The sequence below is a fragment of the Macaca thibetana genome, chromosome X (genome assembly GCF_024542745.1).
Source record: "Macaca thibetana thibetana isolate TM-01 chromosome X, ASM2454274v1, whole genome shotgun sequence".
NCBI lineage: Eukaryota > Metazoa > Chordata > Mammalia > Primates > Cercopithecidae > Macaca > Macaca thibetana.
Window position 1 is genome coordinate 111,137,738 of NC_065598.1, and position 13,758 is coordinate 111,151,495.

Here is a 13,758-nt window from a genome sequence, read left to right on the forward strand (position 1 = left end):
GACGTAGGCCAGGTGTGAGGAGGACAGTGTGTGTTTGGGGTGGCAGCTGGCTCCCCTCCTGTCTGACCTATGCTGGCCAGGGCTCTTCCACCAGCACCTTGCCGCTGCTGCCACAAGGGAAGGGCCCGGGACCCGGTCCCGCTCTTCCGGAATTGTAGGTTCACCTCAAGTCTGAGGCCAAAACCCCAGGGGTCAGTGGGACGCCGGTCGCCTTTGACCTCTTGGTCAAGCTGGCTTTGCAGTGACCCGTGAGTACGCCCAAGTGCAATTGTGTCCCGGAGGGCAGAGCTAGGGTCCAGTATGGCCAAGAGGATCATGTAGGCTGCTAGGCCAACACAATTACTGCAGCACAGATAGGTTGTCGTTAAAAACAAAACAAAACATAAAAACAAGCAAAGTCTGCTTCACAGCTACTTAATTCTTCCTGCCAATTCCTGCTTTCCCTAGAATCAACTATCATTCCCTTTCATACCTGTTCCTTAGCCTTTAAGGTAGATTAGCCTGCTGAACTGGGTTGGTCTGCATATGTGTGTAAAGGAAAGTGTCAGTAATTCCAGGATAAGAGTAATCCAGGTACTTGGCCCATTTCAAGTTATGAGTCTTTGTTTTCGTGAAACAATTTTACCTAAGATAACCTGTATAAACTCAAAAGTCTGCCCAGGAATAGCTCAATAGAGCTAGTCCTTTTGATGAATTATTTCACAGGCATTTATATTCCCCACTGAGGGCATGAGAGAAAGGAATACCAGTTTATCCCAAGAACCTAAACAGAGTAAACCCCACTTCAAGGTCTTGGACTGGTTTTAGGACTCCCTTGGCATTATTCACAAAATGGAGGCCAGGCCTTGGTGGCCACCGTGTTTGGAAACCGGGAGCTGAAGCTACTGCAGGGTATTGAGACTATGGATCTTTGCTCTTGGTGCAGAAGAAAGGTTAGGGGAGAGAGGGGTCCTTGCCCTGGAGGTCTTGGGGCTGTGTAAAACCTGAGAACTAATGTCTCATCTGGAGGACCCCGGCCCAGCCAAATAATGGGGAGGTGGCAGTGGCCACATCATCAGTATTATCTTTTATAAAGAAGACAGAGAACTTACTGATTATTGGGTACCACACTGAGAAAAGAAATGGTAAACTGTGTGCATTGCATTTCAAATTTTGTCTGGTTTCCTCTTGCTCCCCTCAAAGAAAGGCTGGGTCAAGGGTGCCACAGGATACTATTCTGTCAATCTTTTCCTTAGGGCACAGAGTATCCACTGGTTGTTGATGTCGAGTAGTACATCATCCTGAGGAGTCAAGAGACCTGGGACTACATTGAAAATTCACTTCAGTTTGGGAATATTCCAGGGTTTCCCTGTTCCCTGATCTCTAGGGGTATGACCTGGTTTGTCTCTTGGGAACACTTGGATTCACACTCAAGTTGTTGTATGTTCTGTGGGTTCAGCTGTCCTATGGTGATGGCCCACGCCAAAGGAGCACACTCAAACCACTAATCTCACAGCCTTGGGCTAGGGAATGATCAGATATTCTAGGTCTGGATGCTGCCTTGGAGCTTGACAAGTATAAAATCGGTTGGATCCAAGAGGTTTTGCCCAAATAATACAACAGTGTAACATGTAGGGAAACTCACACATGAAAAACACAGGGTAAAAAGGAGCAGTTTTCATCTAGTAGGTGTAAAAAATAAAAATAAAGGAATGAAGGTCTGGGCTTTGTTTGAGATGTCCTATTTGGTCTTTGGGAAAGTGCAGACCAGGGAGCACAAACCAAGGAAGGCAGAAGCTGGCAAATGACATGACCCATCCTACAGGTTTTCTAGAAATCGCCTCTAGGGAGAGGCAGAGACAACAGAAAAGAGCTATGTGTCAGTGAGCATGCCCCTGTTTCTTGGCAAGGCACACCTTCTTAATGGGGTGGGGGGGGATATGAAATAATATTATTTTAAAAATGTGGATAGGGTTGGGTGTACAGAGAGGAGCACAGTGGGGAAGATGAGGAACGACTAAATGCAACACTAGTTAATGTGGCAAGGACTCCTGACTCTCTGAGTTGCAGCTCCCTGAGCACAGGTGGAGAAGGAAGCAAAGGCCATTCCTGTGTATAGCTGTATGAGCAATCATGTTGGAGTGGCAGTGAAGATGGTAGAAGAATGTGAAACAGAAATGAACGCAAGGGAGATGGGCCTGCTCCAAGACAATGGTCCCATCCTTTGGAACAGGGACACCAGAAAAACAGGGTTGCAAAGGTGGGTGGCTTCTCAAGGTGGCTGGGCATAGCATTGCTTCAATCATGTCAAAAAAAAAAAAAAAAAAAAAAAAGGTCTGAGTATGGGCCCACAGGGTCTCAGGCAGCCTGTCTTCTCCCAGAGATAGGAAGAACACTCCAATGCCAGCCACCACAAGCACCAATGGCCACAGAACTCCAGCACTGGGAGTGGACCTTCACTGGGGGTGCCCGGTAGCCAAGAAAACCTCCCAGGCCAGGTACACCTCTAGGGTATCCTGCCCCTTGCTCCCAAGGGGCATAAGGAAAAGGGCCGATGGCCCTGAGCTGACACGAGCTGACACTTCCTGGCCCAGACCTCCGCTAGTCCCTCCCAGACATGGCTGCCACTAGGCTCCCCAACCAAGGCTTCCTGTGCAGGACCAGCCAGGCATCCTGGTGCCTATCTTTGGGGCTTTCATGGCCTGAATTGACCACAGGCTCACTTCTCTCAGGCTTCCAGAGAGCTCAAATCTGTCCGGACACCAGCCCTAGTCCTGCCTGGTCCCCCACAGCACTTCCAAGCCACTCCTTCCCAGGCAAGCACAGGGAAGGGTGCGCAGGATTGCCAAATGAGTTCCTCTTGATGGCAGTATTGCTCCAGAGATGCCCACCTGCCCTTCCCCCAGGTCCACTCCCTCCATCCTTTGCTGAGGAAAAAACACCAACAGCGCCCCACACATGGCCGATCACCATCTCGGCCACTTTGGGCCAGCTCTAGCCCACCTGTGGGACCCTTTCCCTTGGGAGACTGGCCTTGTTGGAGTCCTCCTAGCCTGCCTTCCTGACAAACAGCAAAGTGGTCCCCTTGGACCACCCTAGGGATGGACTTGACCTAACCACATCCCTAACTATGCCTTTAGAATGGGAGGACGGTGGAGCCCTCAGGAAAAAGAGACTGGGCACAGAGTTGTATCTAAGCCACCCCCTGCCCACCGCGAGACATTTCCACTTGGGTGTTCCCACGAGTCACTACAAGACCAGCTTGACCACAAGGTCAAAGGCAACCAGCATCTCACAGGCCACTGGGGTGGACTAAAGAGTAAGGTGAACGTACAATTTTAGAACAGCAAGATTGAGCCCCCAGCTTGTCTCCTGGGGCAGCCCCAGGGGGTACAGGCAAAGATAGATCAGACACGAAGAGTGCCAGGTGCCACCCCAAACACACCTGGCCTACATCAGTCTCTGGCCAGCTCACCCCAGAATGTTTGAGGTGGGAAAAAACACACAGTTGTGAGTGCTGTTGTGGACTCCTGTGTGTCACAGGGGAGCAATAGATGGGCAAGACACAATTTTTCTGATCTTCCTCCCCACACATGTTCTGTGAGAAAAATCTTATTGTGACTGTGTTGGGGCAGAGTAGATATGGGAATACCCTCAACGTGTGCTGCAGAAACACACTGACCATGAACACTGCTGTGAAGATAAGACAAAGAAAACAAAAAAAGCAGACAACATCCAAGCTGTTGCCTCCCTAGGTCATTCCCAACACTTTGAACCAAACTATTTTTTTTTCTCTCTCTCTGTCTGTTTGTGTTTCTGTCTTTCTCCAGGTATATCATATCAATGTATTTCTCCTGAACTGTAAGAGATGCAACTGAATGTGTGAGAGGTCATGCCAGTAGGCTAAGAGGCAGCAAGAGAAATGCCCAGTAAACAAGTTCCTCTTGATGGCAGTATTGCTGCAGAAATGCCCATCTGCCCTTCCTCCAGGTCCACTCCCTCCACCCTTTGCTAAGGATAAAATGCCAACCGCACTCCAAACATGGCTAATCACCATCTCGGCCCTTTTGGGTCAGCTCTGGCCCACAGGTGGGAACTTTTCCCTTGGGAGACTGGCCTTGGTGGGGTCCTCCTAGCCTGCCTTTCTGACAAACAAGAAAGCGGTTCCCTTGGACAGCTCTAGAGATGGACCAGGCCTAATTGCCTCCCTAACTATGTCTTTAGCTTGAGAGGATGGTGGAGCCTGCAGGGAAGAGATGGAGACTGGGCACACAGTAGATTCCAAGCCCACCTTCTGCCATCTATGAGACATTTCCACTTGGACATTCTCATGGGTCACTCCAAGGACAGCTTGACCACAAGGTATTTAGGTGGAAGGAAATGTCTGTTTGAATTGCAGTCTCTGTGGGCACAGGTATTTACGTGAGTCTTTCTCTTGATTGCGATAGAAAAGAGGACCATGTATTCTTTGGGACATTTTCTACTATCAGTGCTCTGAAGAAGGCCGTTCTCCTATGGATTCAGGCATCAGAGGCTTATCACCTTATGCTTACTACATTATGTCCCACCCTAAGGAAACAACACATTCCACCTGTCACTTCGAAAGGGTCCTCTAGGTTTCTTCCCTCTTTTGAATTCTGCAGTGGGCTGAGCCTCACCACCATGGACATGCACCCCTGTTCATTTGTCAGATTTTCTCAACATTCTCGAAAGTGCCAGAACTCACCCACCATGGAAAAAAGGTCCAGTCCTCTGCATCACCAGATCCCTTACTGCAAAGGAACATGTCTTCCAAGCTCTAGTGAAGCACACCACGTTGCACATGGCCATAATCTACTCTGCAGACATACTTGAATAGAGGCAGTGGTATGTCCAGGTGAATGAGCCAGGGCCAAGCACCATTCACTACATTTGCCTGAGCGTGCCCCAGAAGTTCTTTCTGGCACCTGGCAGGATCTCCTGAGGCCAAGCCCGATGGGTCTGTCTTTTTGTGTCATCTTAGGTTCCGGAATTTTAGCAGGCTTGGGACCACCCTATTCCTAACCAGTTTATACCCAGAGAGTCTCCATTTTGAAACGCTTGCCACAGAACACATTGGTCCACTTCTGATCACAGAGCAAGGGACTGCATACGCTCAAAGCACAGGCTGAGTCGGCAGAAGGCTTTCAAGCAAAAATGAGCACCATGGAGAATAGCCCACCTCCAAGGGAATCTTTGGGGCATGGGAACATGAAGGGAGAGTCACGGGGGTGGGGGGTACGGGGCACAGTGTCTCAAGGTAGCTGGGCATTGCCTTGCGTCCACCTTGTCAATGACAGTCTGGGTACCGGCGCCGCAGGATCGCAGGCCATTTTCTTCCCTAGGACGGAGGAGCACCCCAGCACCCTCTGACCACTGGCACCAATGGCTGCAGAACTCCAGAGCTAAGAGTGGCTCCTTCTCAATGGTATGCACTGCAGCCAAGGGATCCTCCCGGGGCTCAGAACCCAGCGAGGCCATCAGGATTCTTGCTCCCAAGGGTAGGGACACCAGGCAAACTGCCCATGCCTGGAGCCCAAGCTCCTTGACTGAGGCCTCCACTAGTCCCGCCCAGACATGGCCGCCACCAGGCTCCCAAGACATGTTTTTCTGTACGGGATCTCCCAGGCATCCTGGATGTCCAGGTCACGCTGGCCTAACTCAGGGGTCTCCACGGCCTGAATTGGACACAGGCCCAATTTCCCACAGGCCTCTAGAGAGCTAGGATCTGTCTGGGCACTGGCCCTAGTCCTGCCTGGTCCTCCCCAGCAAACACAGGGAAAGATGCATGGGATTGCCACACAAGTTCCTCTTGATGGCAGTATTGCTCCAGAAATACCACTGACCTTCCTCCATCCACTCCCTCCGCCCTTTGCTGAGGGAAAAAAAAACAAAAACAAACAAAAAAAAAACGCTCCAAACATGGCTGATTACCATCTTAGCAACTTTCAAACAGCTCTGAGTCACCCGCGGGACCCTGTCCTGGGGAGACTGGCTTCAGTGGGGACCTCTTAGCCTGCCTTCCTGACAAACAGGAAAGCAGCCCCCTTGGAACACCCTAGGGGTAGTCACAACCTAACCCCATCCCTAAGTACTCCTTTAGCATGGAAGGTTGGTGGAGTCCTCAGGGAACAGGAGACTGGGCACACAGTAGGATACGAGCCCAGCCCCTTCCCTACAGGAGACATTTGCACTTGGGCATTCTCATGGGTCACTCTAAAACCAGCTTGACCACGAGGTCAAAGGTGACCAGTGTACCACTGGGTCCTGGAAGTTGGGACTCAAACTTCAGGTGAACATATAATTCTAGGATAGTGGCAGCAGACCCATGGCCCTTCTCACATGGCAGCCCTGGCAAGGGGGTGGGGTGGGAGAGCCCAAGCTAGCCATCAGACAGAAGGGGAGCTAGGTTCCATCCCAAACACACCTGTCCTCCTCACACTTGGCCTACGTCAACCTCCGGACAGCTCTGCCCAGTAGGCTGGACATAGAAAACACACAGAGGTGTGCATGCCATTGAGGACTCATGTGTGCTATGGGGGAGTGGTAGATGGGGAAGACCCAAGTCTTTCGATCTTCCTCCCTACACATATTCTGTGACGAAAACCCTATGTTGACCTCATCGGAGCAGTCAAGGCAGAGGCAAACGCCTGATGTCTGCTGCAGGAACACAGTGACACTGAACACTGTTCTCAAGACAGGAAATAGAAGGAACACACTACCCCAAGCTTCTACCTCTCTGGCCCCTTCTGGACTCCTTGACCCCTATGCGCTTCCCTTTGGGGTTTTCCACGACAGGTTTTTCCTTCTCTGTCTCTTCCTTTTTTTACTGTGTGCTCTCTCCCTCTTTCTTTAGAACCACCCCCAGGCCCAATGCTCTCTCACCCACTTCTACTGCGGCCTGCTTCCTCTCCTGTTCTCTGTCTCTATGTGTTTGTGTTTCTTTGACTGTCCAGGACTTCCTGTCAACGTGTCTTTAAGATGATAAGAGATGCAACTGAACATGTGAGAAATCATGCAGGTAGGCTGAGAGGTGGCAAGAGAAATGCTCAAGAACCCAAGACCTGGTCCATTCCCTCCGTTTCTACCACCACCACCAGCCCAGGGACCTTCCTTCTTGGTCCCTGAAGCCAAGGTGAAGCATGTTTAAGTTGAATGTCACCCCTTTGTCCTGGGAACACCAGTCCGACTAAACAGCAATAGTGCATTGCAGTGGAAGGTGAGTGTTTGTTGGTAGTCTCTTTGCACACGGGCATGGAGGGGCATGCTTATACACGTGGCTTGCTCTCTTGTTGGATTCAGGAGGAATGGAGGACCATATACCCTGTGACCTTTTCTACTTTTGGTACTCCAAAGTGGGTGCTATGCTTCCAAGAATTCAGACCTCGGAGGCCCATTACCTCCTTATGCCTTCATTGAGTCCTACCAGAGAACAGCATATGCCACCTGTAACTTCGATAGCATCCTCTAGGTCCCCTTGCATTCTTGAATTCTGTGAAAGGGTGCCGATCCTTACCCTTTGGACACAAGACCCTGTTCACTTGGGAGACTCCTGAACCCACTCGGAAGGGCCAGAATTCCCTGGGAGATGGCCCAGTCCCCTGCTGTACCAGACTGTGTTCTGCAAAAGGACACATCCTCCAAGCCTCATCCCTACAGTCCATGTTGGGCTTGGCTCTCCACTTGAGGAGGGGCAGGGTGATGCTTCCTGGGCGCACCTCAGCAGACCCTTCTGCCACTAGTAGGCTGTCCCCACACCGAGTCTGAAGGGTCCTTCCTTCTGGGTGCTCTTGGCTTCCCATACTGAAGCAGGCCTAGGAAGGCCCTGGTCCCACCCAGCTGTCACCCAGATAGTCTTCATTTTGCCACGTTTGTCACTGGTTGGTCAACTTCTGGTCACAGTCAATGGGCCTGTGTACCCCCAAAGACAGGTGGGGTCAAAAGAAGTCTCCCAGGCAGAAATGAGCACATTGGCAAATGGCCCACTCCAGGACAAACTCTGGGACATGGACAAAACAAGAGAGGGTCACATGGGGAGTGCAGTGTCTCAGGGTGGTTGGGCCTTGCCTTGCATCCACCTTGTCAAGGACAGTTTGGGTATGGGACCCACAGGATCCCACACCAACCACCTTCTTCCCTAGGATGGAGAAATGTCTGGGTGTAGTTCAGCACCATCGCCAATGGCCACAGAACTCAGTGCTAGTAGTGGCCCCTCCTCACTGGCATGCAGTGTGGCCAAGAGAGCCTTCCAGGGCTGCAGACCCAGCTAGGCATCACCCCCGTTGCTCCCAGGGGAAGGGGAAGAAGATAAACTGTCCAGGGCTCCGAGCCAATGCTCCTTGGCTGAGGCCTTGCTAGGCCTGCCCAGATAATGACCACCACCAGGCTCCCCAGCCATGGCTTCCTGTATGAGTCGCGCCAGGCATCCTGGCTGTCCAGCTCATCCTGGAACCTACCACATGGTCAAAGGCGACCAGCGTCCCACTGGCCCCTGGGGTGTGACACTAAAACTTCAGGTGAACATACAATCCCAGTATAGAGGGACTGAGCCCCTGGCTTTTCTCACACAGCAGCCCTGGTAAGGGGGTGGGGGAGAGCCCAAGCCAGAATCAGTCAGACGGGACCAACGTGAAAGCCAGGAGCCACTCCAAACACACCTGTCGTCCTAACACCTGGCCTATGTCAACCTCTGGAGAGCCCCAGAAGGCTCGTTTACAGAGGAGTGCAAGTTGTTGAGGACTCATGTGCTATGGGGGAGTGGTAGATGGGCAAAACCCAAGTGTTCTGATCTTCCTCCCCACAAAAATTCTGTGACAGAGACCTTATGGTCATGTTGGGGCAGTGAAGGCGCAGGCAAATGCCTAACATGTGCTGCAGGAACACAGTGACATTGAATGTTGCTCTGAAGCCAGAGGAAACAGAAAAAACACAGTAACCCCAAACTGCTACCCCTCTGGCCCCTTCTGGACTCCTTGATCCCCACGCACTTCTCTGAGATTTTGCACTTTTCTTTCTCTATCTCTGTCTCTTTTCTACTGCATTCTCTCTCTCTCTCGTCCACTCCCACTGGGGCGTGCCTCCTCCCCTACTGTCTCTGTGTTTGTGTTTCCTTTACTATCCAGGACTTCCTGTCAATGTGTGCCTTTAAAACTGTAAGAGATGCAACTAAATGTGTGAGAAATCATGCAGGTAGGTTGAGAGGTGGCCAAAGAAATGCCCAAGAGCCCAAGGCCTGTGCCACCGCCTCCACTTCTACCACCACCACCTTGGTGAACCTTGCTTCTTGGTCCCCAAAGCCAAGGTGAGTCAAGTCATAGTTGAACGACATCCGGTCGGTGCTGGGAACATAGGCCCCTACTCAACAGCAAGAGAGCATAGAGGTAGAATTTGAATGTCTGTCTGGATGGCAGTCTCTGTGCACATGGACAGGGAGGGGCACACCGATCCACATGGCTTGCTCTCTCGCTGAATTCATGTGGAAGGGAGGACTAGGTATCTTTCAGGACCGTTTTCCACTTTTGGTCCTCTGCTTCCAGGAATTCAGGCCTCAGAGGCCCATCACCTCCTTATGCCCTTTTCAGTCCTACCAAAGAAACAGTACATCCCACCTGTCTCCTCAAGAGGGTCCTCTAGGTCCCTTTCCACTCTTGAATTCTGCGAAGCAGTGCAGATCCCCACCTTTGGACACAAGCCCCTGTTCACTTGGGAGACTCCTGAACACACTCAAAAGGGCCAGAATGACCCAGGAAATGACTCGATCCTCTGTTTTACCTGACCATATCCTGCAAAGGGGTGCATCCTCCAAGCCTCATCCCTGCACCCAATGTTGGTCCCGGCCCAATTCTACCTCAGAGACCCTGAGGAGGGCAGGGGGTTGCTGCCTGAGCACCCCAGTAGACCCTTCTGGCATACAGCAGGCTGTCCTGAGGCTGAGCCCAACAGGTCCTTCCATCTGGATGCCCTTGGCTTCCCAGACTTTAGCAGGCTTAGGAAGGCCTTGGTGCTACCCAGCTGATGCCCAGAAAGTCTCCATTTTGCCACGTTTGCCACTGAACGCATTGGTTTTATATGCTTCTGATCACAGGGCAAGGCCTTCACAACCCCAAGACATACAGGGTTGACGGAAGACCCCCAGGCAGAAATGAGCACCACAGGGAATGACCTGGCTCCAAGAGAAATTCTGGGACATGGATACAACAAGAGAGTGTTGCATGGGAGGGGCGCATGGTGTATCGGGGCGGTTGGGCTTGGCCTTGCGTACATCTCGTCAAGGACACTCTGCGTATGAGCCAGGATCTCACGTGGCCCATCTTCATTCCTAGGATGGAGGAACCCCCCAGCACTGGCCACCACTGGTGCCAATGACCACCGAACTCCAGCACTGGGAGTTGCCCCTCAGCACTGGGGTGCACTGCAGCCAAGGGAGCCTCCTGGGGCCAAGGACCCAGCTAGGCCATCACCCCCATTGCTCCCATAGGAAGAGGCGCCAGGCAAACTACCCCAGCCCCGAGCTGATACTCCTTGGCCAAGGCCTCTGCTAGTCCCACCCAGATCATGGCCACCACCAGGCTCCTGAGACACGAAGTCCTTTAGGGGACCTGCCAGATGTCCTGCCTGTCCATCTAATTCTGGCGCCTATCTCTGGGCCTTTCACGGCCCTATCTGGCCATGGGCCCCTCTTTCCTCAGGCTTCCAGAGAGCTCAGATCCATCCAGGCACTGGCCCCTCATCCTGTCTGGTCCCCCATAACACTCTCAAGCCAATCCTCCCCAAGCAACCACAGGAAGGGTGAGTATGATTGCCAAACAGCTTTCTCTTAATGGCAATATTGCTACAGAAATGCCCACCTGCCATTCCCCCAGGTCCACTCACTCTGCCCTTTGCTGAAGAAAAAATGCTAACCATGCTCTAAACGTGACTGTTCACCATCTTGTCCACTTTGTGTAAGCTGTGGCTTACCTGTGGGTCCCTGCCCTGTCCTGAGGAGACTGGCTTTGGTGGGGTCCTCTTAGCCCGCCTTCCTGACAAACAGGGATTTGGTCCTCTTTGACAGCTCTAGGGATGAATCCGAGCTAACCACATCCCTAACTATGTCTGTAGTATGGGAAGATGGAGTTTCCAGGGAATAGATGGAGACTCGGCACAGAGTATGATCTGAGCCCACCCCTTACCTCCCAGGAGACATTCCCACTTGGGCATTACCACGGGTCACTCCAAGGCCAGCTTGACCACAAGATCAAAGACCACCAGTGTCCTACTGGCTCCTCGGGGTTGGGAGTAAAGAGTCAGGTGAATATACAGTTCCAGGATAGGGGGACTGAGTCCTGGGCTCTTCTCATGTGGTAACCCTGGGTGTTCTCATGTGTTAGCCCTGGCAGTCAGACAGGAGGGGAGCCATGTGTCACCCCCAACACTTGGGTCCTAGTCACACCTCACCTATGACAATCTCTGGATAGCTTTTTCCAGAACACTTGGGGTGGAACACACACAGAAGTGTGCATGCTGTTAAGGACTCTTGTGTGCTATTGTGGAGTGGTAGATGGGCAAGAAGCAAGGGTTCTGATCGTCCTCCACATACATGTTCTGTGCTAGAAACCGTATTGCAACCATGTTTGGGCAGATTAGATGTGGGCATACCCCCAACATGTGCTGCAGGAACACACTGCCCAGAAACACTGCTATGAAGATAAGACAGAGGACACAGCAAAAGTGGATTACACCCAAGCTGCTACCTCCCTGGCTCCTTTCCATTTCTTTTGACTTCTACGTACTTGTCTTTAGGGTTTTTATGACAATTTTTTCTTTCTTTTTCTGCTCTTTCTCCCAGTCGTTAGCCCTCTCTTTTACCCTTTTGTTTTCTCTACCTTTATCTGTTTGTGTTGCTTTTTGTCTCCAGTACTTCACATCAATGTACTGCTCCCAAACTTTGGCAGTTGCAATTGATTGTGTGATAAATCATTCAGGCCAACTGAAAGACAGTAAGAGAAATGCAAAAGAGCCCATGGCCTGTGCCACCACTTCCACTTCTACCACCCACCCGGGGGAGTTTCCTTCTTGATCGCCAAAGGCAAGCTGAGGCAAGTAACAGTTGGATGTCACCCTGTTTGTCTTGGGAACATTGGCCAGCAGTCAACAGCATAAGTGCATTTTTAGGTGGAAGATGAATGTCTGGATAGCAGTCTGGGCATGGGCATGGAGAGGCACATGTATCCACGTGGATCTCTCTCTGAATCCAGGTGGAATGAAGGAACCTGTTCTATTCGGGAACTTTTCTGCTACTGGTACTTCCAAGAGGACAAGCTTCTCCCAAAGTTCCAGCCTTGGAGGTTCATCCTTCCATTATCTTTACATTCTGTGTCACCCCAAGGAAACAAGACATACCACCTATTACGTTGAGAGGGTCCTGTAGGTCCCTTACTATTCTTAAGTTCTACAAAGTAGGTGTGACCCCATTCCTGTGCATGCTCCTTTGTTAACTTTTGCCACTCATTCTTCACATTCTTGAAAGCGCCAGAACCCACCAATAAATGGCCAGGTCCTCTGCTTTACCAGATTGTTCCTGCAAGGGGACATGTCCTCCAAGCTTCAACCTCACATGCCATGTTGGATCTGGCCCAATTCCACCTCCACTACAGAGCAGGCATGGAGATGTCTGGGTTAATGTGTCAGGTCATAGCACCATTTACGACGATGTTTTCTGAGTGTACCCCAGCAGTCCTGTCTGGCATGTAGCAGGCTCTCTCCACAAGAAGCCCAACTGGTTCTTCCTTCTGCACGCTCTTGGCTTCCTGGACTTCAAAAGGCCAACGAGGACCCTCTTCCCTCCCAGTTTAAACCTAAACATGGCAAGGACCTGGGCACCCCCCAAAGAACAGGAGGGAGCCTTGGAAGGTTCCAAAGCACAAATGAGCACCACAGGGAATGCACAAGTTCCAAGACAATCATCTGATCCTTTGAGACACAACAAATGAGGTTTTCAGGGGTGCATAGCATCTCATGGTGGCTGGGTCTGGTGTTGCCTCAATCTCATCTAGTATATTCTGGGTTTAGGCCCCGCAGGGCCCCAGACAGTACATCTTCTTTAGGATGGTGGACCATCCCAGCACTGGCCATCTCAGGCACCAATAGCCAAATAATTGCAGTGCTGGGAGTGATCTTTCACTACGGTGCACTATGGCCAAGGGAGCCTCTCAGGGCCTGGGACCCACCTAGGCCTTCCCACCCATTGCTCCCAGGGGAAAGGGCACCAGGCAAAATGCCCATGGCCTTGAGTTGGGGCTCCCTGGTGGAGGCCTCTGCTACTCTTGCCCAGACATGGCTGTCACCAGCTTCCTGAGCCACAGCTTTCTGTATGGGACCCGCCAGGTGTCCTGGATGTCCAGCTTTTTTTGGCACCTGTCCCTGGAGTTTCCAGAACATGAACAGGTTATAAGCCATGCTTCCCTCATGACTCTGGATAGCTTATTTGGGCACAGTCTTGCCTGAATCCTGACAATACTACGAAGCCACTCCTCCCCAGGCAACCACAGGGAAGGGTGATTGTGATTTGATTGCCACACCTGTTCCTCTTGATGGCAGTATTGCAACAGAATTACCAGCAAAATTCCTCCCCTCCCTTAAGATCCTGTCCCTGTACCATCTGTTATTAAAGAAACAGCCAAGGAGTATTCATTGTAGCTGATTACTGGGTGCCTAGTTCTCACAACTGGTACTTCCTTCATAACCTCTTCCCAGTCTGGTGGTCTGTGGCTTTCATATGCC

At 51.5% G+C, this 13,758-nt stretch overlaps 1 protein-coding gene across 4 annotated transcripts in view; it reads right to left on the reverse strand.

Annotated features, from left to right (window-relative positions):
• The window catches only part of LOC126946626 (uncharacterized), a 120,153-nt gene that overhangs the window by 47,431 nt on the left and 58,964 nt on the right, over positions 1-13,758 (reverse strand). The gene's annotated exons all lie outside the window — the stretch shown is intronic.